At 49.3% G+C, this 24,401-nt stretch overlaps 1 protein-coding gene across 1 annotated transcript in view; it reads left to right on the top strand.

The window, feature by feature from the left end:
- Positions 1 to 9,565: 9,565 nt before the first annotated feature.
- Positions 9,566 to 24,401, top strand: part of LOC147119198 (uncharacterized) — a 62,106-nt gene continuing 47,270 nt past the window's right edge. The window contains exon 1 of the mRNA XM_085984890.1: positions 9,566 to 9,716. The gene's annotated coding sequence lies outside the window, so the exon portion shown is untranslated. The remainder of the gene's footprint in view (positions 9,717 to 24,401) is intronic.

A 24,401-nucleotide genomic window follows, 5' to 3' on the forward strand; every position in this document is an offset into this window, starting at 1 on the left:
TCCTCTTTCAGAGCATTCACAGTCAAACCACAAACAACACTGTCAGATCACAGTCAAATTACTATGTTCCTCAAAAAGACAGAAACAAACAACATAGAAACACAACCCAGTAAACTGTACAACACCAAAAAATCGTACAGATGGGCCAAAAACGACACGGAAAAATACCAGAAAACAATTAGCAATGCATCAACTCAAGCTCTCTTAGACACCTTTCTGGATAACATATACACTCACAATAAAGAAGGCGTAAACCGGGCAGTTAGTAAACTAAACAATATTTTTGATAATTTGGCAACAAATGCAAACTTGAAAGCTCGCAAGAACAAACCCAAAACAAAAAACTATGAAAAATGGTTTGACCGAGATTGCCATAACATGAGGAAAAAACTTAGAAAAATATCAAACCAAAAACACAGACATCCAGAAAACGAGGAACTACGCCTTACTTATTGTCAGACACTAACACAATACAGAAACACACTCAGAACCAAAAAAGAGCAATATATTAAGAATACACTCAGCTCCATGGAGGAATCCATTGATTCCAATTGTTTCTGGGAAAACTTGAAAACACTACACAAAAAACAACACGACGATTTGGCCATTCAAAATGGGGACACATGGGTAAACCACTTTGAAAAATTATACCAGAAAAACACACTAAGACCAGAGCAACACCAAATATGCAAAAAACTGGAAAAGCTAGAAATGGCCATAAAAGATAACCAAAACCCGCTGGACGCCATAATAACAGAAAAAGAACTTCTTGAAAAACTCAAGGACCTGCGACCAGGAAAAGCCTGCGGGACAGACGGCATACTAAACGAGATGATTAAACACACAGACAACAAAATGAAACTGGCTATCCTAAAACTCTTCAACTTGGTTCTGAGTGTCGGTTATTTCCCTGATATCTGGAACAAAGGACTCATAACGCCCATATACAAAAGTGGGGACAAAATCGACCCAAACAACTATCGAGGCATCTGTGTAAACAGTAACCTGGGGAAGGTATTCTGTAGCATCATAAACAAAAGACTTATAAACTTCCTTGAGGAGCACAATGTCGTGAGTAAAAGCCAAATTGGATTCCTGCCAAACTATAGAACATCCGATCATATCTTCACCCTACAGACCCTAATTGACAAACACGTTCACCATAACAAAAGCAAAATCTACGCATGTTTTGTAGATTTCCAGAAGGCTTTTGACTCCATCTGGCATGACGGTTTATTCCTGAAACTTATCGAAAGTGGGGTAGGAGGGAAAACATATGATGTAATTAAATCAATGTATACAAACAACAAATGTGCAGTTAAAATTGGAGACAAACAAACAAAATACTTCCCACAGGGACGGGGGGTGACGCAGGGCTCGCCAATCTCACCGACACTCTTTAATATTTACATAAATGGATTGGCAAAACTACTTGAACAATCTACAGCACCCGGCCTCACCCTATATGAATCCAAGGTTAAATTCCTCCTCTATGCAGACGACCTGGTTCTGCTGTCACCTACTAAAGAGGGGCTACAGCAAAACCTGGACCTGCTGGAGTCGTACTGCCAGACTTGGGCCCTGACAATAAATCCCCAAAAAACCAAAGTCCTTGTGTTCCAGCAAAGATCCAAACATCAGGGACCCAAAATAAATTTCACAGTAGGAACAACCAAAATTGAACAAACCACTAACTACACATACTTGGGCTTAAAAATCAGTTCTACGGGAAACTTCAAACTGGCTGTGAATGAACTGAAAGAGAAAGCAAGAAGGGCTTTCTATGCCATCAAAAAATCAATCCAAATAGAAATCCCAATTAGCATTTGGCTCAAAATTTTCAAATCAGTAATTGAACCAATTGCACTCTATGGCAGTGAGGTATGGGGGCCGCTAACTCAACAAGAATTTGCAAAATGGGACAAACACCCAATTGAGATCCTACATGCAGAATTCTGTAAAAGTATCCTCCGGACTCAAAGGAAAACAGTAAACAATGCATGCAGGGTGGAACTAGGCCAATATCCATTAATAATCACTATCCAAAAAAGAGCCACCAAATTTTGGAATCACCTACAAATGAGCAGTCCCCAATGCTATCACTACGACGCCCTGAAATGCCAAGAGCTGACCATAAAGAAGAATACCCTCAGTCAACTAGTCCTGGGACTCAGTGAAGTAACTACTAACAATACTAAGAATAACCAGCCCCAGGACAGTGACAGGGTAATACAAAGAATTCGACCCAACACAATCGTCGCTAAGCAAAAGGAAAAATATCTGACATATTGGGCAGAAACAACAAAAACCCAAAGCAAACTCAATTGCTACTTGGCCCTAAACAGACAATACAACATAGCTGATTACCTGACCATGGTAAAGGATAACAAACTGAGAAGAACCTTGACAAGGTACAGACTTAGCGAACATAGCCTAGCGATCGAAAAAGGCAGACACAGGCAGACCAGGCTGCCAAGAGAGGACAGGATATGCTCTCACTGCAGTCAGGGAGTGGTGGAGACAGAGATGCACTTCCTCACAGCTTGTGGAAAATATCAGGGCATCAGGGAGAATTTCTACCAAAAATTCTCACAAATATGCCCTGATTTCAGAAATCTGAATGACAACCAAAAACTCCCATTCCTACTCGGAGAGGAGAGAAGCTGTATAACACTGGCGGCACACTATGTTACAGCTTGCCATGAACAGAGGGACAACCAGTAAACTAAGAAAAGAATATATATAAACAATGCGAATGTATATTTATACACTCAGGGATATACCTGTTTATACACTGTATGAATAGAACTGCGTTTTTGTGCTAAACCATAAATGTATTTTGATGCTTTGGCAACATAAGATGTAACTTATCATGCCAATAAAGCGATTTGAATTGTGAATTGTGAAATTGTGAGCAGCCCGCGTCCCCCCGGGGTTCATGAACCCGCTCCCTGAGCTCGGGGTGTGAGCAGCCCGCGTCCCCCGGGGTTCATGAACCCGCTCCCTGAGCTCGGGGTGTGAGCGGCCCGCGTCCCCCCGGGGTTCATGAACCCGCTCCCTGAGCTCTCTCACCTGATGTGTCAGCGGCTGCTGCCAAGGTCCGCACATGCTCAGCTCACACAGCCCGGGTGATTGACAGGAGCTCCGGACCAATAGGAAGAGCGGGGCGGGGCTGAAGGACCGAGCGGGCGGCGGGTCCTCCAACCAATCGGAGTGTGTGAGGGGCGGGGCTTAGTCTGCAGCTCCCTCATTGGCTGAAACTCGCAGTGGGATTTGAATCCAGAACCTTCAGAGTCAGAGGCGAGGTTGCTGCCAAGTGACATCTGCTTCTGTTTCCGCCTTAACTTCCTGTTCCCTCTGGTTTTGAGGAGAATGTGCTTTCTGTGGTCAGAATTCAGTTAATCAGTGCCGAGCTGGATGTATTCTCTCAGACTAACCTGGTTGTGCCCCTGGTGCCTGTGTTAACCCTTCAGTTACTGTTTAATGCTCAACCTATGTAGAAGCGCTTTTATTTTCCAACAGGTGCTGTGCTCAGTTTTACACAACTCGCCTCAGGAACAATATAAAAAATACTGCGGCTGCTGGAAATCTGAAATAACAGAAAATGCTGGAAACACTCAGCAGGTCAGGCATAAGAACATAAGAAATAGGAGCAGGAGTGGGCCATTCGGCCCTTCGAGTCTGCTCCGCCATTCAATGAGATCATGGCTGATCTTCTGCCTCAACTCCATTCACCGGCCCTATCGCCATATTCCTTGATGCCCTTACCAGTCAGAAATCTATCAAATCTGTTTTGAATATACCCAATGACTGAGCCTCCACAGCCCTTTGGGGTCGAGAATTCCAAAGATTCACCACCCTCTGTGTGAAGACATTTCTTCTCATCTCAGTCCTGAGGCTGTGGCCCCTGATTCTAGACGCCCCAGCCAAGGGAAACATTCTCCCAACATCCACCCTATCAAGCCCTGTAATAATTGTGTATGCTTCAATGAGATCCCCTCTCATTCATCTGAATTCAAGAGAATACAGGCCTAGTTTACTCAATCTCTTCTCATACGACAGTCCCGCCATCCCAGGAATCAATCTCGTGAACCTTCCTTGCACTCCCTCTATGGCAAGTATATCCTTCCTTAGGTAAGGAGACCAAAATTGTACACAGTACTCCAGGTGTGGTCTCACCAAAGCCCTATACAATTGGAGTAAGACGTCTTTACTCCTGTACTCAAATCCTCTTGTAATGAAGGCCAGCATACCATTTGCCTTCCTAATGGCTTGCTGCACCTGCACATTCACTTTCAGTGACTCATGTACAAGGACACCCAGGTCCCTTTGAGCATTTGCATTCCCCAATCTTTCACCATTTAGGAAATACTCTGCCTTTCTGTTTTTTCTACAAAAGTGGATAACTTCACATTTATCCACATTATATTCCATCTGCCATGTTCTCGCCCACTCACTGAGCCTGTCGAGATCCTTTTGAAGCCTCTTCACATCCTCTTCACAACTGACACTGCCACCTAGCTTTCTGTCATCAGCAAATTTGGAAATGTTACTTTTAGTCCCCTCATCCAAATCATTGATATAGATTGTGAATAGCTGGGGCCCAAGCACCGATCCTTGCGGTACCCCACTAGTCACAGTCTGCCATCCTGAAAAAGACCCATTTATCCCTACTCTTTGTTTTCTGTCTGTTAACCAATTCTCAATCCATGCTAGTATATTACCCCCAATTCCATGTGCCCTAATTTTGTTCACCAACCTCTTGTGTGGGACCTTATCGAAGGCCTTCTGAAAATCCAAATATACCACATCTACCGGTTCCCCTTTGTCTACTCCACTAGTTACATCCTCAAAGAACTCCAATAGGTTTGTCAAACAGGACTTCCCTTTCATAAATCCATGTTGACTCTGCCCAATCTTACTATTAGTAATCTGTGGAGAGAGAAATAAAGTTAATGTTTCAGGTCTATGACCCTTCGTCAGAACTGGAAAAAGTTGGAGATGTAACAGATTTTAAGCAAGTACAGAGACAGGGAAAGGGGATGGGGGGAGAGAAAGAACAAAAGTGACGGTCTGTGATAAGGTGGAAGGCAGGAGTTGCTGCCTGACCTGCTGAATATTTCCAGCATTTTCTGTTTTGAGTTCAGATTTCCAGCATCGGCAGTATGTTGCTTTTGTTTTAAATGTTCTGACTGTGAGAAGAGCTTTAAAGCACAAGGGATCTGCTGAATCACCAATGTACTCCCACAGGGGAAAGACCATTCACTTGCTTCATGTGTGGGAAGAGATTTAATTGGAAATCCAGCCGGTTGACTTGTCAGTGAATTCATAACTAACAGCAGGGGTTGGATTCTGCTGTTAATAACATCCAACATTTATATAGCACCTTTAACATAATAAAAGTCATAAGACATGTCACAGGAATATTAGTAAACAAAGTTTGACACTGAACCAAAGTTTAGGATGGGTAAATAAATCCAGGGACCACTTACACAGACACACCAAATCCAGGGACCACTTACACTGAAACGCCAAATCCAGGGACCACTTACACTGAGACACCAAATCCAGGGACCAATTACACTGAGACACCAAATCCAGGGACCACTTACACTGAGACACCAAATCCAGGGACCACTTACACTGAGACACCAAATCCAGGGACCACTTACACTGAAGACACCAAATCCAGGGACCACTTACACTGAGACACCAAATCCAGGGAGACTTACACTGTGACACCAAATCCAGGGACCACTTACACTGAGACACCAAATCCAGGGACCACTTACACTGAGACACCAAATCCAGGGACCACTTACACAGACACACTAAATCCAGGGACCACTTACATTAAGACACCAAATCCAGGGACCACTTACACAGACACACTAAATCCAGGGACCACTTACATTAAGACACTAAATCCAGGGACCACTTACATTAAGACACCAAATCCAGGGACCACTTACATTAAGACACCAAATCCAGGGACCACTTACACGGAGGCTATAAATGGGAATCAGGGAGCCTCAGTATGGGGAATGGTCATGGTGGTGAAACCAGCTCTAGTGAGGGTGAAAGGCGGGTAATGGATGAAGATATGATGGAATCAGATGGCGACTGGTGGGGCCTGGTGACAGGTTATTGTCAGCAGCCCTTTTCTGTCAGGTCGACGATTGGATGTAACCAGAGAAACACCTGGATCCACCTGTTCTTGTCCCCATATCCCAAAGTCTAATGTCCCTGATGTCTATTTCTGTGAGAAATGTAGAGATGTGAAAGAAGGGAGGAAATCAGGCTTGGGCCAGAAAGAAGGTTCCTTGAATGAACAATTCATGAGGCTGTTTTGTGACTCGTCTGCGTGAGGTTAAAAGAACATGAATGAAAAAGGACGCGTCCAGTGACACTGGCGTTGTCAATAGTGGTTTCTAGAGTTTAGAAGAATGAGAGGTGATCTCATTGAAACATACAAAATTCTTACAGGGCTTGACAGGGTAGATGCTGGGAGGATGTTTCCCCTGGCTGGGTAGTTTAGAACCAGGGGTCACAGTCTCAGAATAAGGGGTCGGCCATTTAGGACTGAGATGAGGAGACATTTCTTCACTCCGAGGGCGGTGAATCATTGGAATTTTCTACCCCAGAGGCTGCGGAGGCTCAGTCGTTGAGCATAGCAAGACAGAGATCGATAGATTTTTGAATATTAAGGGTATGAAGTGATATGGGGATAGTTCAGGAAAGTGGAGATGAGTGAGAAGATCAGCCAGGATCTTATTGAATGGCGGAGCAGGCTGGAAGAGCCAAGTGGCCGACTCCTGCTCCTATTTCTAATGTTCTAACCTAATCACTGTCTCCTAAGCCTAATATCCTATTGACTAACCCCAATCCTAACTAGTAACCACTGTCCCCAACCACTAACCCCAATCCTAACCAGTAACCACTACCCCCCAACCAGTAAACCCAATCCTAACTAGTGACCACTGTCCCCAACCACTAACCCCAATCCTAACCAGTAACCACTACCCCCCAACCACTAACCCCAATCCTAACTAGTAACCACTAGCCCCAACCACTAACCCCAATCCTAACCAGTAACCACTAGCCCCAACCACTAACCCCAATCCTAACCAGTAACCACTACCCCCAACCACTAACCCCAATCCTAAACAATAACCACTAGCCCCAACCACTAACCCCAATCCTAAACAATAACCACTAGCCCCAACCACTAACCCCAATCCTAACCAGTAACCACTACCCCCAACCACTAACCCCAATCCTAAACAATAACCACTAGCCCCAACCACTAACCCCAATCCTAAACAATAACCACTACCCCCAACCACTAACCCCAATCCTAACCAGTAACCACTACCCCCAACCAGTAAACCCAATCCTAACCAGCAACCACTACCCCCAACCACTAACCCCAATCCTAACCAGTAACCACTACCCCCAACCAGTAAACCCAATCCTAACCAATAACCACTAGCCCCAATCCTAACCAGTAACCACTACCCCCAACCAGTAAACCCAATCCTAACCAGCAACCACTACCCCCAACCACTAACCCCAATCCTAACCAATAACCACTACCCCCAACCACTAACCCCAATCCTAACCAATAACCACTACCCCCAACCACTAACCCCAATCCTAACCAGCAACCACTAACCCCAATCCTAACCAGTAACCACTACCCCCAACCAGTAAACCCAATCCTAACCAATAACCACTAGCCCCAACCACTAACCCCAATCCTAACCAGTAACCACTACCCCCAACCAGTAAACCCAATCCTAACCAGTAACCACTACCCCAACCACTAACCCCAATCCTAACCAGTAACCACTACCCCCAACCACTAACCCCTAAACCTACACCCTAACCCCAGCGCCTAACCATGGATTATTGACAGGGATCAATGGAGGAGCTAAAGATCTGATGAAGGAAGTATTTGAAACAATTATTTTGATTAAAGAAATAGTGCAAGGTATGTTAGTAACACCAGATTAAATCAATGATACCATCAAAATCGCCAATTACAGTTACAAAGATTAGAACATTTCAAAGGCTCTTATGTGCAATATGTGTGTTGGTGTTTTACTAAATCATATCCAAAAAATGTTAAATGATACAGAAAATAACAGATTTCAAATCTTATACAAGATCGTTCTATAAAGGGGGTGGTTCAAAGGAATGTCAGGTGAGTGTAAAGTGAAACACTACAGTTCAGTCTATGACACCCACAAGCCATGTACTCAAACAGAACACACATTCAAACATTCGAGATGCAACACCTGCCCTTTTACCTCCTCCCTTCCCCCGGTCCAGGGCCCCAAGCATTCCTTCCAGGTGAAACAGCGATTTACTTCTACTTCTTACAATCTAGTATACTGTATTCGCTGCTCACGATGTGGTCTCCTCTACATTGGGGAGACCAAATTCAGATTGGGTGACCGCTTTGAGGGACATCTCCATTCAGTCTATAAGTGTGATCCCAAGCTTCCGGTTGCCTGTCACTTTAATTTTTCGCTCCACTGTCACTCTGACCTCGGCCTACTACACTGTTCCAATGAAGCTCAATGTGAGCTCGAGGAACAGCACCTCATCTTTCGATTAGGCACTTTACAACCTTCTGGACCCAACATCAAGTTCAACAATTTCAGACCATAACCTCTGCCCCTATTTCTTCACATGGCAGTTGTTGATGATTCTGCCATTTACACCTCTTCTAGACTCATCTTTTGTTTCTTTACTTGTCCTGTTACCATCTCCTTTTGCTCTGTACTACCATCCCTTTTGTCATTTAATCTCTCCTGCCTTCCATCCTATCACAGACCTTCCCTTTTGTTCTTTCCTCCCCCCTTTCCCTGCCTCTGCACTTACTTAAAACCTGTTATCTCTAACTTTTTCCAGTTCTGATGAAAGGTCACCAACCTGAAATGTTAACTCTGTTCCTCTCTCCACGGATGCTGCCTGACCTGCTGAGTGTTTCCAGCATTTTCTGCTGTTATTTCAGATTTCCAGCATCCGCAGTATTATCCTTTTATATTAGTGTTTGAAACAAAGCTGATGTATTCAATATTTATACAGAATATTAATCTCCAGCCCAAGTATTGGGGTTATAGATCAGCAGAAATGAACCATAAGAATATAAGATGTAGGAGCAGGAGTTGGTCATTTGGCCCCTCGAGCCTGCTCCGCCATTCAATAAGATCATGGCTGATCTGATCTTGGCCTCAACTCCACTTCCCTGCCCGCTCCCCATAACCCTTGATGCCCTTATCGTTCAAAAATCTGTCTATCTCCATCTTAAATATATTCAATGACCCAGCCTCCACAGCTCTCTGGGGAAGAGAATTCCAAAGATTCACGACCCTCTGAGAGAAGAAATTCCTCCTCATCTCAGTTTTAAATGGGTGCCCCCTTATTCTGAAATTATGCCCCCTAATTCTAGATTCCCCCACGAGGGGACACATAACTGCGAGAATGAACATTAATGCAATCACAGTAAATTATGTTCTATTCACTAATATGGTCTTTCAATGGGGGACTTTTACCCAGCACTCCCCGCGGTGGGAAATGTGCTGCACCCAGACTACAGGAGTCCAGTGCGCAGGCGCAGTTCCGGGCAGTGTTTGGAACATGCGCAGTGCGTGTACAGACAGAGGCTGGAGAAAGAATGATGGTGGAGACGGGCCCCCGGACAGCTGGTAAGAGGCGGGAGGACGTCGGGGAGTAATGCGGTGGGTGGGCGCGGAAGCTTCATAAACAACTGGTGTAGGCCGCAAGTTCCGAACAATAACGTAAAGTTCCCCGGTTGCAGATTCAGGCTTTCTCCTGGTAAAAGGCGCAGGTTGACGGCCATCATCTTTGCGCAGGAAGGCGGGAATGTTCAGTATCGAGTCGGCACAATTCAGGAAGTAGTGCAGCGCATGCGCGGCTATCTTGGTACAGCAACAAAGCGGGGCGTGGCTTCAGGGTTTATTCCCAACCGGGTCCTAGTGCCTCCCAAAAACCATTTTTGACTCGTTTGTTTTATCTCACTCTCCACACATCGGATTTCTCACCATCTCTCCTAAAGGCGCTGGTAAGTACCGTGCTTACGGTTTGCATCGCACGTAAATGTAACAGAAGAACTCCAGAGCTGGGACCCAATGTACAGTCCCAGGGTTAGAATTCCCATGTACAGTCCCAGGGTTAGAATCCCCATGGACAGTCCCAAGATTAGAATCCCCATATACAGTCCCGGGGTTAGAATCCCCACGTACAGTCCCAGGGTTAGAATCCCCACGTACAGTCCCAGGGTTAGAATCCCCACGTACAGTCCCAGGGTAAGAATCCCCACGTACAGTCCCAGGGTTAGAATCCCCACGTACAGTCCCAGAGTTAGAATCCCCACGTACAGTCCCAGGGTTAGAATCCCCACGTACAGTCCCAGGGTTAGAATCCCCACGTACAGTCCCAGGGTTAGAATCCCCACGTACAGTCCCAGGGTTAGAATCCCCACGTACAGTCCCAGGGTTAGAATCCCCACGTACAGTCCCAGGGTTAGAATCCCCACGTACAGTCCCAGGGTTAGAATCCCCACGTACATTCCCAGGGTCAGAATCCCCACGTACAGTCCCAGGGTCAGAATCCCCACGTACAGTCCCAGGGTTAGAATGCCCACGTACAGTCCCAGGGTTAGAATGCCCACGTACAGTACCAGGGTTAGAATGCCCACGTACAGTCCCAGGGTTAGAATGCCCATGTACAGTCCCAGGGTTAGAATGCCCATGTACAGTCCCAGGGTAAGTATCCCCATGTACAGTCACAGGGTTGGAATCCCCATGTACAGTCCCACGGTTAGAATCCCCATGCACAGTCCCAGGGTTAGAATCCCCATGTACAGTCCCAGGGTTAGAATCCCCATGTACAGTCCCAGGGTTAGAATGCCCATGTACAGTCCCAGGGTTAGAATGCCCATGTACAGTCCCAGGGTTAGAATGCCCATGTACAGTCCCAGGGTTAGAATGCCCATGTACAGTCCCAGGGTTAGAATGCCCATGTACAGTCCCAGGGTTAGAATCCCCACGGACAGTCCCAGGGTTAGAATCCCCACGGACAGTCCCAGGGTTAGAATCCCCACGGACAGTCCCAGGGTTAGAATGCCCACGTACAGTCCCAGGGTTAGAATGCCCACGGACAGTCCCAGGGTTAGAATGCCCACGTACAGTCCCAGGGTTAGAATCCCCACGTACAGTCCCAGGGTTAGAATCCCCACGTACAGTCCCAGGGTTAGAATCCCCACGTACAGTCCCAGGGTTAGAATCCCCACGTACAGTCCCAGGGTTAGAATCCCCACGTACAGTCCCAGGGTTAGAATCCCCACGTACAGTCCCAGGGTTAGAATCCCCACGTACATTCCCAGGGTTAGAATCCTCACGTACAGTCCCAGGGTCAGAATCCCCATGTACAGTCCCAGGGTTAAAATCCCCATGTACAGTCCCAGGGTTAAAATCCCCATGTACAGTCCCAGGGTTAGAATCCCCATGTACAGTCCCAGGGTTAGAATCCCCATGTAGAGTCCCAGGGTTAGAATCCCCATGTACAGTCCCAGGGTTAGAATTCCCATGTACAGTCCCAGGGTTAGAATTCCCATGTACAGTCCCAGGGTTAGAATCCCCATGTACAGTTCCAAGGTTAGAATCCCCATGTACAGTCTCAGGGTTAGAATCCCCATCTACAGTCCCAGGTTTGGAATCCCCATGTACAGTCCCAGGGTTAGAATCCCCATGTACAGTCACAGGGTTAGAATCCCCATGTACAGTCCCAGGGTTGGAATCCCCATGTCCAGTCCCAGGGTTGGAATCCCCATGTACAGTCCCAGGGTTGGAATCCCCATGTACGGTCCCAGGGTTAGAATCCCCATGTACATTCCCAGGGTAAGTATCCCCATGTGCAGTCACAGGGTTGGAATCCCCATGTACAGTCCCAGGGTTGGAATCCCCATTCACAGTCCCAGGGTTAGAATCCCCATGCACAGTCCCAGGGTTCGAATCCCCATGTACAGTCCCAGGGTTAGAATCCCCATGTACAGTCCCAGGGTTAGAATCCCCATGTACAGTCCCAGGCTTAGAATCCCCATATACAGTCCCAGGGTTAGAATCCCCATGTACAGTCCCAGGATTGGAATCCCCATGTACTGTCCCAGGGTTAGAATCCCCATGTACAGTCCCAGGGTTAGAATCCCCATGTACAGTCCCAGGGATAGAATCCCCATGTACAGTCCCAGGGTTAGAATCCCCATGTACAGTCCCAGGGTTAGAGTCCCCATGTACAGTCCCAGGGTTGGAATCCCCATGTACAGACCCAGGGTTAGAATCCCCATGTACATTCCCAGGGTTAGAATCCCCATGTACATTCCCAGGGTTAGAATCCCCATGTCCAGTCCCAGGGTTAGAATCCCCATGTACAGTCCCAGGGTTGGAATCCCCATGTAAAGACCCAGGGTTAGAATCCCCATGTACAGTCCCAGGGTTGGAATCCCCATGGACAGTCCCAGGGTTAGAATCCCCATGTACAGTGTAGAAGTGCCTTACTTCTTAGCTCTGGGTAATGACTCAATACACACTTGGATTCGTCAGACGGACAGGCCTTTTATTTTACTTATCTTGCAAGGGGAATCAGCACCTCCACTCAAGGGGTGAGGCTACTATTCCAATGATACAGTGTAAACGTTCTATATTTATACAGTGTAACAAACAAGTTTGATTGAAATCCCTTTGTTCCTCTATCAGGATACATTTTAGATTAATCATCAGGTAGAAATAACATATTGACAGAAGGATCCTGGACACATAAGTCAACCGTTAATCTATAACAGGGCATGAATCGTGTAACCGGAGGTCCTCTTTAATCATATATAAGGGAGGCAAGCTTTGCTTTCGGTCACAAGTTATCAGGTCATTGGTACATCAAAGAAACTCATTATTCCACTTCTACATTCTCATTAGGTGGGCAGGCATCTGTTCTTGGCTGTAGTTCGAGTACGTGCAATAGCTCTAGTTACACATCGACACTTGCCCAGTGTCAAGTCTGAAAACTTTTACCCAGCAAGCACTTGAAATTAACCCCTTATATCATGTAGATTTCCTCAACAGTCCCAGGGTTAGTATCCCCATGTACAGTCCCAGGGTTGGAATCCCCATGTACAGTCCCAGGGTTGGAGTCCCCATGTACAGTCCCAGGGTTAGAATCCCCATGTGCAGCCCCAGGGTTAGAATCCCCATGTACAACCCCAGGGTTAGAATCCCCATGTACAGTCCCAGGGTTAGAATCCCCATGTACAGTCCCAGGGTTAGAATCCCCATGTACAGTCCCAGGGTTAGAATCCCCATGTACAGACCCAGGTTAGAATCCTTATGTACATTCCCAGGGTTAGAATCCCCATGTACATTCCCAGGGTTAGAATCCCCATGTACAGTCCCAGGGTTGGAATCCCCATGTACAGTCCCAGGGTTGGAATCCCCATGTACAGTCCCAGGGTTAGAACACCCGTGTACAGCCCCAGGGTTAGAATCCCCATGTACAGCCCCAGGGTTAGAATCCCCATGTACAGTCCCAGGGTTAGAATCCCCATGTACAGTCCCAGGGTTAGAATCCCCACGTACAGTCCCAGGGTTAAAATCCCCACGTACAGTCCCAGGGTTAGAATCCCCACGTACAGTCCCACGGTTAGAATCCCCATGTACAGTCCCAGGGTTAGAATCCCCATGTACAGTCCTAGGGTTAGAATCCCCATGTACAGTCCCAGGGTTAGAATGCCCATGTACAGTCCCAGGGTTAGAATGCCCATGTACAGTCCCAGGGTTAGAATGCCCATGTACAGTCCCAGGGTTAGAATGCCCATGTACAGTCCCAGGGTTAGAATGCCCATGTACAGTCCCAGGGTTAGAATCCCCATGTACAGTCCCAGGGTTAGAATCCCCATGTACAGTTTCAGGGTTAGAATCCCCACGTACAGTCCCAGGGTTGGAATCCCCACGTACAGTCCCAGGGTTGGAATCCCCACGTACAGTCCCAGGGTTAGAATCCCCACGTACAGTCCCAGGGTTAAAATCCCCACGTACAGTCCCAGGGTTAGAATCCCCACGTACAGTCCCAGGGTTAGAATCCCCACGTGCAGTCCCAGGGTTAGAATCCCCACGTACAGTCCCAGGGTGAGAATCCCCACGTACAGTCCCAGGGTTAGAATCCCCACGTACAGTCCCAGGGTTAGAATCCCCACGTACAGTCCCAGGGTTAGAATCCCCACGTACAGTCCCAGGGTTCGAATCCCCACGTCCAGTCCCAGTGTTAGAATCCCCACGTACAGTCCCAGGGTTAGAATCCCCACGTACAGTCCCAGGGTTCGAATCCCCACGTCCAGTCCCAGTGTTAGAATCCCCACGTACATTCCCAGGGTTAGAATCCCCACGTACAGTCCCAGGGTCAGAATCCCCATGTACAGTCCCAGGGTTAAAATCCCCATGTACAGTCCCAGGGTTAGAATCCCCATGTACAGTCCCAGGGTTAGAATCCCCATGTACAGTCCCAGAGTTAGAATCCCCATGTGCAGTCCCAGGGTTAGAATCCTCATGTACAGTCCCAGGGTTAGAATCCCCATGGACAGTCCCAGGGTTAGTATCCCCATGTACAGTCCCAGGGTTAGAATCCCCATGTACAGTCCCAGGATTGGAATCCCCATGTACAGTCCCAGGGTTGGAATCCCCATGTACAGTCCCAGGTTTAGAATCCCCATGTACAGTCCCAGGGTTAGAATCCCCATGTACAGTCCCAGGGTTAGAATCCCCATGTACAGTCCCAGGGTTAGAATCCCCATGTACAGTCCCAGGGTTAGAATCCCCATGTACAGTCCCAGGGTTAGAATCCCCATGTGCAGTCCCAGGGTCAGAATCCCCATGTACAGTCCCAGGGTTAAAATCCCCATGTACAGTCCCAGGGTTAGTATCCCCATGTACAGTCCCAGGGTTAGAATTCCCATGTACAGTCCCAGGGTTAGAATCCCCATGTACAGTCCCAGGGTTAAAATCCCCATGTACAGTCCCAGGGCTGGAATCCCCATGTACAGTCCCAGGGTTAGAATCCCCATGTACAGTCCCAGGGTCAGAATCCCCATGTACAGTCCCAGGGTCAAAATCCCCATGTACAGTCCCAGGGTCAGAATCCCCATGGGCAGTCCCAGGGTCAGAATCCCCATGTACAGTCCCAAGGTTAGAATCCCCATGTACATTCCCAGGGTTGGAATCCCCATGTACAGTCCCAGGGTTGGAATCCCCGTGTACAGTCCCAGGGTTAGAACACCCGTGTACAGCCCCAGGGTTAGAATCCCCATGTACAGCCCCAGGGTTAGAATCCCCATGTACAGTCCCAGGGTTAGAATGCCCACGTACAGTCCCAGGGTTAGAATCCGCACGTACAGTCCCAGGGTTAGAATCCCCACGTCCAGTCCCAGGGTTAGAATCCCCACGTACAGTCCCAGGGTTAGAATCCCCACGTACAGTCCCCGGGTTCGAATCCCCACGTACATTCCCAGGGTCCGAATCCCCATGTACAGTCCCAGGGTCAGAATCCCCACGTACAGTCCCAGGGTTAGAATCCCCATGTACAGTCCCAGGGTTAGAATGCCCATGTACAGTCCCAGGGTTAGAATGCCCATGTAGAGTCCCAGGGTTAGAATGCCCATGTACAGTCCCAGGGTTAGAATGCCCATGTACAGTCCCAGGGTAAGTATCCTCATGTACAGTCACAGGGTTGGAACCCCCATGTACAGTCCCACGGTTAGAATCCCCATGTACAGTCCCAGGGTTAGAATCCCCATGTACAGTCCCAGGGTTAGAATCCCCATGTACAGTCCCAGGGTTAGAATGCCCATGTACAGTCCCAGGGTTAGAATCCCCATGTACAGTCCCAGGGTTAGAATCCCCATGTACAGTCCCAGGGTTAAAATCCCCATGTACAGTCCCAGGGTTAGTATCCCCATGTACAGTCCCAGGATAAGAATTCCCATGTACAGTCCCAGGGTTAGAATCCCCACGTACAGTCCCAGGGTTAGAATCCCCACGTACAGTCCCAGGGTTAGAATCCCCACGTACAGTCCCAGGATTCGAATCCCAACGTACATTCCCAGGGTCAGAATCCCCACTTACAGTCCCAGGGTCAGAATCCCCACGTATAGTCCCAGGGTTAGAATCCCCATGTACAGTCCCAGGGTTAGAATGCCCATGTACAGTCCCAGGGTTAGAATGCCCATGTACAGTCCCAGGGTTAGAATGCCCATGTACAGTCCCAGGGTAAGTATCCCCATGTACAGTCACAGGGTTGGAACCCCCATGTACAGTCCCACAGTTAGAATCCCCATGTACAGTCCCAGGGTTAGAATCCCCATGTACAGTCCCAGGGTTAGAATCCCCATGTACAGTCCCAGGGTTAGAATGCCCATGTACAGTCCCAGGGTTAGAATGCCCATGTACAGTCCCAGGGTTAGAATCCCCATGTGCAGTCCCAGGGTTAGAATCCCCATGTACAGTCCCAGGGTTAAAATCCCCATATACAGTCCCAGGGTTAGTATCCCCATGTACAGTCCCAGGGTAAGAATTCCCACGTACAGTCCCAGGGTTAGAATCCCCACGTACAGTCCCAGGGTTAGAATCCCCACGTACAGTCCCAGGGTTAGAATCCCCACGTAGAGTCCCAGGGTTAGAATCCCCACGTACAGTCCCAGGGTTAGAATCCCCAAGTACAGTCCCAGGGTTAGAATGCCCATGTACAGTCCCAGGGTTAGAATGCCCATGTACAGTCCCAGGGTTAGAATGCCCATGTACAGTCCCAGGGTTAGAATGCCCATGTACAGTCCCAGGGTTAGAATGCCCATGTACAGTCCCAGGGTTAGAATCCCCATGTCCAGTCCCAGGGTTAGAATCCCCATGTACAGTTTCAGGGTTAGAATCCACACGTACAGTCCCAGGGTTAGAATCCCCACGTACAGTCCCAGGGTTAGAATCCCCAAGTACAGGACCAGGGTTAGAATGCCCATGTACAGTCCCAGGGTTAGAATGCCCATGTACAGTCCCAGGGTTAAAATCCCCATGTACAGTCCCAGGGTTAGTATCCCCATGTACAGACCCAGGGTAAGAATTCCCACGTACAGTCCCAGGGTTAGAATCCCCACGTACAGTCCCAGGGTTAGAATCCCCACGTACAGTCCCAGGGTTAGAATCCCCACGTAGAGTCCCAGGGTTAGAATCCCCACGTACAGTCCCAGGGTTAGAATCCCCAAGTACAGTCCCAGGGTTAGAATGCCCATGTACAGTCCCAGGGTTAGAATCCCCATGTACAGTCCCAGGGTTAGAATCCCCATGTACAGTCCCAGGGTTAGAATCCCCACGTACAGTCCCAGGGTTAAAATCCCCACGTACAGTCCCAGGGTTAGAATCCCCACGTACAGTCCCACGGTTAGAATCCCCATGTACAGTCCCAGGGTTAGAATCCCCATGTACAGTCCTAGGGTTAGAATCCCCATGTACAGTCCCAGGGTTAGAATGCCCATGTACAGTCCCAGGGTTAGAATGCCCATGTACAGTCCCAGGGTTAGAATGCCCATGTACAGTCCCAGGGTTAGAATGCCCATGTACAGTCCCAGGGTTAGAATGCCCATGTACAGTCCCAGGGTTAGAATCCCCATGTACAGTCCCAGGGTTAGAATCCCCATGTACAGTTTCAGGGTTAGAATCCACATGTACAGTCCCAGGGTTGGAATCCCCACGTACAGTCCCAGGGTTGGAATCCCCACGTACAGTCCCAGGGTTAGAATCCCCACGTACAGTCCCAGGGTTAGAATCCCCATGTACAGTCCCAGGGTTAGAATCCCCACGTACAGTCCCAGGGTTAGAATCCCCACGTGCAGTCCCAGGGTTAGAATCCCCACGTACAGTCCCAGGGTGAGAATCCCCACGTACAGTCCCAGGGTTAGAATCCCCACGTACAGTCCCAGGGTTAGAATCCCCACATACAGTCCCAGGGTTAGAATCCCCACGTACAGTCCCAGGGTTCGAATCCCCACGTCCAGTCCCAGTGTTAGAATCCCCACGTCCAGTCCCAGTGTTAGAATCCCCACGTACATTCACAGGGTTAGAATCCCCACGTACAGTCCCAGGGTCAGAATCCCCATGTACAGTCCCAGGGTTAAAATCCCCATGTACAGTCCCAGGGTTAGAATCCCCATGTACAGTCCCAGGGTTAGAATCCCCATGTACAGTCCCAGAGTTAGAATCCCCATGTACAGCCCCAGGGTTAGAATCCTCATGTACAGTCCCAGGGTTAGAATCCCCATGGACAGTCCCAGGGTTAGTATCCCCATGTACAGTCCCAGGGTTAGAATCCCCATGTACAGTCCCAGGATTGGAATCCCCATGTACAGTCCCAGGGTTGGAATCCCCATGTACAGTCCCAGGGTTAGAATCCCCATGGACAGTCCCAGGGTTAGTATCCCCATGTACAGTCCCAGGGTTAGAATCCCCATGTACAGTCCCAGGATTGGAATCCCCATGTACAGTCCCAGGGTTGGAATCCCCATATACAGCCCCAGGGTTAGAATCCCCATGTACAACCCCAGGGTTAGAATCCCCATGTACAGTCCCAGGGTTAAAATCCCCATGTGCAGTCCCAGGGTCAGAATCCCCATGTACAGTCCCAGGGTTAGAATCCCCATGTACAGTCCCAGGGTTAGAATCCCCATGTACAGACCCAGGTTAGAATCCCCATGTACATTCCCAGGGTTAGAATCCCCATGTACAGTCCCAGGGTTGGAATCCCCATGTACAGTCCCAGGGTTGGAACACCCGTGTACAGCCCCAGGGTTAGAATCCCCATGTTCAGCCCCAGGGTTAGAATCCCCATGTACAGTCCCAGGGTTAGAATCCCCATGTACAGTCCCAGGGTTAGAATCCCCATGTACAGTACCAGGGTCAGAATCCCCACGTACAGTCCCAGGGATAGAATCCCCACGTACAGTCCCAGGGTTAGAATCCCCACGTACATTCCCAGGGTTAGAATCCCCACGTACAGTCCCAGGATTAGAATCCCCACGTACAGTCCCAGGGTTAGAATCCCCACGTACAGTCCCAGTGTTAGAATCCCCACGTACAGTCCCACGGTTAGAATCCCCATGTACAGTCCCAGGGTTAGAATCCCCATGTACAGTCCCAGGGTTAGAATCCCCATGTACAGTCCCAGGGTTAGAATCCCCATGTACAGTCCCAGGGTTAGAATGCCCATGTACAGTCCCAGGGTTAGAATCCCCATGTACAATCCCAGGGTTAGAATGCCCATGTACAGTCCCAGGGTTAGAATGCGCATGGACAGTCCCAGGGTTAGAATCCCCATGTACAGTCCCAGGGTTAGAATCCCCATGTACAGTCCCAGGGTTAGAATCCCCATGTACAGTCCCAGGGTTAGAATCCCCATGTAGAGTCCGAGGGTTAGAATCCCCATGTAGAGTCCCAGGGTTAGAATGCCCATGTACAGTCCCAGGGTTAGAATTCCCATGTACAGTCCCAGGGTTAGAATTCCCATGTACAGTCCCAGGGTTAGAATCCCCATGTACAGTTCCAAGGTTAGAATCCCCATGTACAGTATCAGGGTTAGAATCCCCATGCACAGTCACAGGGTTAGAATCCCCATGTACAGTCCCAGGGTTGGAATCCCCATGTACAGTCCCAGGGTTGGAATCCCCATGTACAGTCCCAGGGTTGGAATCCCCATGTACGGTCCCAGGGTTAGAATCCCCATGTACATTCCCAGGGTTAGAATCCCCATGTCCAGTCCCAGGGTTAGAATCCCCATGTACAGTCCCAGGGTTGGAATCCCCATGTAAAGACCCAGGGTTAGAATCCCCATGTACAGTCCCAGGGTTGGAATCCCCATGTACAGCCCCAGGGTTAGAATCCCCATGTACAACCCCAGGGTTAGAATCCCCATGTACAGTCCCAGGGTTAGAATCCCCATGTGCAGTCCCAGGGTCAGAATCCCCATGTACAGTCCCAGGGTTAGAATCCCCATGTCCAGTCCCAGGGTTAGAATCCCCATGTACAGACCCAGGTTAGAATCCCCATGTACATTCCCAGGGTTAGAATCCCCATGGACAGTCCCAGGGTTAGAATCCCCATGGACAGTCCCAGGGTTGGAATCCCCATGTACAGTCCCAGGGTTGGAATCCCCATGTACAGTCCCAGGGTTAGAACACCCGTGTACAGCCCCAGGGTTAGAATCCCCATGTTCAGCCCCAGGGTTAGAATGCCCATGTACAGTCCCAGGGTTAGAATGCGCATGGACAGTCCCAGGGTTAGAATCCCCACGTACAGTCCCAGGGTTAGAATCCCCACGTACATTCCCAGGGTTAGAATCCCCACGTACAGTCCCAGGATTAGAATCCCCACGTACAGTCCCAGGGTTAGAATCCCCACGTACAGTCCCAGTGTTAGAATCCCCACGTACAGTCCCACGGTTAGAATCCCCATGTACAGTCCCAGGGTTAGAATCCCCATGTACAGTCCCAGGGTTAGAATCCCCATGTACAGTCCCAGGGTTAGAATCCCCATGTACAGTCCCAGGGTTAGAATGCCCATGTACAGTCCCAGGGTTAGAATCCCCATGTACAGTCCCAGGGTTAGAATGCCCATGTACAGTCCCAGGGTTAGAATGCGCATGGACAGTCCCAGGGTTAGAATCCCCATGTACAGTCCCAGGGTTAGAATCCCCACGTACAGTTTCAGGGTTAGAATCCCCACGTACAGTCCCAGGGTTAGAATCCCCACGTACAGTCCCAGGGTTAGAATCCCCACGTACATTCCCAGGGTTAGAATCCCCACGTACAGTCCCAGGATTAGAATCCCCACGTACAGTCCCAGGGTTAGAATCCCCACGTACAGTCCCAGGGTTAGAATGCGCATGGACAGTCCCAGGGTTAGAATCCCCATGTACAGTCCCAGGGTTAGAATTCCCATGTACAGTCCTAGGGTTAGAATCCCCATGTACAGTTCCAAGGTTAGAATCCCCATGTACAGTATCAGGGTTAGAATCCCCATGCACAGTCACAGGGTTAGAATCCCCATGTACAGTCCCAGGGTTAGAATCCCCATGTACAGTCCCAGGGTTAGAATCCCCATGTACAGTCCCAGAGTTAGAATCCCCATGTACAGTCCCAGGGTTAGAATCCTCATGTACAGTCCCAGGGTTAGAATCCCCATGTACAGTCCCAGAGTTAGAATCCCCATGTACAGTCCCAGGGTTAGAATCCCCATGCACAGTCACAGGGTTAGAATCCCCATGTACAGTCCCAGGGTTAGAATCCCCATGTACAGTCCCAGAGTTAGAATCCCCATGTACAGTCCCAGGGTTAGAATCCCCACGTACAGTCCCAGGGTTAGAATCCCCACGTACAGTCCCAGGGTTAGAATCCCCACGTACAGTCCCAGGATTCGAATCCCCACGTACATTCCCAGGGTCAGAATCCCCACGTACAGTCCCAGGGTCAGAAGGCCCATGTACAGTCCCAGGGTTAGAATCCCCATGTACAGTCCCAGGGTTAGAATCCCCATGTGCAGTCCCAGGGTTAGAATCCCCATGTACAGTCCCAGGGTTAAAATCCCCATGTACAGTCCCAGGGTTAGTATCCCCATGTACAGTCCCAGGGTAAGAATTCCCACGTACAGTCCCAGGGTTAGAATCCCCACGTACAGTCCCAGGGTTAGAATCCCCACGTACAGTCCCAGGGTTAGAATCCCCACGTACAGTCCCAGGGTTAGAATCCCCACGTGCAGTCCCAGGGTTAGAATCCCCAAGTACAGTCCCAGGGTTAGAATGCCCATGTACAGTCCCAGGGTTAGAATGCCCATGTACAGTCCCAGGGTTAGAATGCCCATGTACAGTCCCAGGGTTAGAATCCCCATGTACAGTCCCAGGGTTAGAATCCCCATGTACAGTTTCAGGGTTAGAATCCCCACGTCCAGTCCCAGGGTTAGAATCCCCACGTACAGTCCCAGGGTTAGAATCCCCACGGACAGTCCCAGGGTTAGAATCCCCACGGACAGTCCCAGGGTTAGAATGCCCACGTACAGTCCCAGGGTTAGAATGCCCACGTACAGTCCCCGGGTTAGAATGCCCACGTACAGTCCCAGGGTTAGAATCCCCACGTAAAGTCCCAGGGTTAGAATCCCCACGTACAGTCCCAGGGTTAGAATCCCCACGTACAGTCCCAGGGTTAGAATCCCCACGTACAGTCCCAGGGTTAGAATGCCCACGTACAGTCCCAGGGTTAGAATCCGCACGTACAGTCCCAGGGTTAGAATCCCCACGTCCAGTCCCAGGGTTAGAATCCCCACGTACAGTCCCAGGGTTAGAATCCCCACGTACAGTCCCCGGGTTCGAATCCCCACGTACATTCCCAGGGTCCGAATCCCCATGTACAGTCCCAGGGTCAGAATCCCCACGTACAGTCCCAGGGTTAGAATCCCCATGTACAGTCCCAGGGTTAGAATGCCCATGTACAGTCCCAGGGTTAGAATGCCCATGTAGAGTCCCAGGGTTAGAATGCCCATGTACAGTCCCAGGGTTAGAATGCCCATGTACAGTCCCAGGGTAAGTATCCTCATGTACAGTCACAGGGTTGGAACCCCCATGTACAGTCCCACGGTTAGAATCCCCATGTACAGTCCCAGGGTTAGAATCCCCATGTACAGTCCCAGGGTTAGAATCCCCATGTACAGTCCCAGGGTTAGAATGCCCATGTACAGTCCCAGGGTTAGAATCCCCATGTACAGTCCCAGGGTTAGAATCCCCATGTACAGTCCCAGGGTTAAAATCCCCATGTACAGTCCCAGGGTTAGTATCCCCATGTACAGTCCCAGGATAAGAATTCCCATGTACAGTCCCAGGGTTAGAATCCCCACGTACAGTCCCAGGGTTAGAATCCCCACGTACAGTCCCAGGGTTAGAATCCCCACGTACAGTCCCAGGATTCGAATCCCAACGTACATTCCCAGGGTCAGAATCCCCACTTACAGTCCCAGGGTCAGAATCCCCACGTATAGTCCCAGGGTTAGAATCCCCATGTACAGTCCCAGGGTTAGAATGCCCATGTACAGTCCCAGGGTTAGAATGCCCATGTACAGTCCCAGGGTTAGAATGCCCATGTACAGTCCCAGGGTAAGTATCCCCATGTACAGTCACAGGGTTGGAACCCCCATGTACAGTCCCACAGTTAGAATCCCCATGTACAGTCCCAGGGTTAGAATCCCCATGTACAGTCCCAGGGTTAGAATCCCCATGTACAGTCCCAGGGTTAGAATGCCCATGTACAGTCCCAGGGTTAGAATGCCCATGTACAGTCCCAGGGTTAGAATCCCCATGTGCAGTCCCAGGGTTAGAATCCCCATGTACAGTCCCAGGGTTAAAATCCCCATATACAGTCCCAGGGTTAGTATCCCCATGTACAGTCCCAGGGTAAGAATTCCCACGTACAGTCCCAGGGTTAGAATCCCCACGTACAGTCCCAGGGTTAGAATCCCCACGTACAGTCCCAGGGTTAGAATCCCCACGTAGAGTCCCAGGGTTAGAATCCCCACGTACAGTCCCAGGGTTAGAATCCCCAAGTACAGTCCCAGGGTTAGAATGCCCATGTACAGTCCCAGGGTTAGAATGCCCATGTACAGTCCCAGGGTTAGAATGCCCATGTACAGTCCCAGGGTTAGAATGCCCATGTACAGTCCCAGGGTTAGAATGCCCATGTACAGTCCCAGGGTTAGAATCCCCATGTCCAGTCCCAGGGTTAGAATCCCCATGTACAGTTTCAGGGTTAGAATCCCCACGTACAGTCCCAGGGTTAGAATCCCCACGTACAGTCCCAGGGTTAGAATCCCCAAGTACAGGACCAGGGTTAGAATGCCCATGTACAGTCCCAGGGTTAGAATGCCCATGTACAGTCCCAGGGTTAAAATCCCCATGTACAGTCCCAGGGTTAGTATCCCCATGTACAGACCCAGGGTAAGAATTCCCACGTACAGTCCCAGGGTTAGAATCCCCACGTACAGTCCCAGGGTTAGAATCCCCACGTACAGTCCCAGGGTTAGAATCCCCACGTAGAGTCCCAGGGTTAGAATCCCCACGTACAGTCCCAGGGTTAGAATCCCCAAGTACAGTCCCAGGGTTAGAATGCCCATGTACAGTCCCAGGGTTAGAATCCCCATGTACAGTCCCAGGGTTAGAATCCCCATGTACAGTCCCAGGGTTAGAATCCCCACGTACAGTCCCAGGGTTAAAATCCCCACGTACAGTCCCAGGGTTAGAATCCCCACGTA

This window comes from Somniosus microcephalus, chromosome 4, assembly GCF_052327205.1.
Source record: "Somniosus microcephalus isolate GS21.2 chromosome 4, FLI_Smic_1.0, whole genome shotgun sequence".
NCBI lineage: Eukaryota > Metazoa > Chordata > Chondrichthyes > Squaliformes > Somniosidae > Somniosus > Somniosus microcephalus.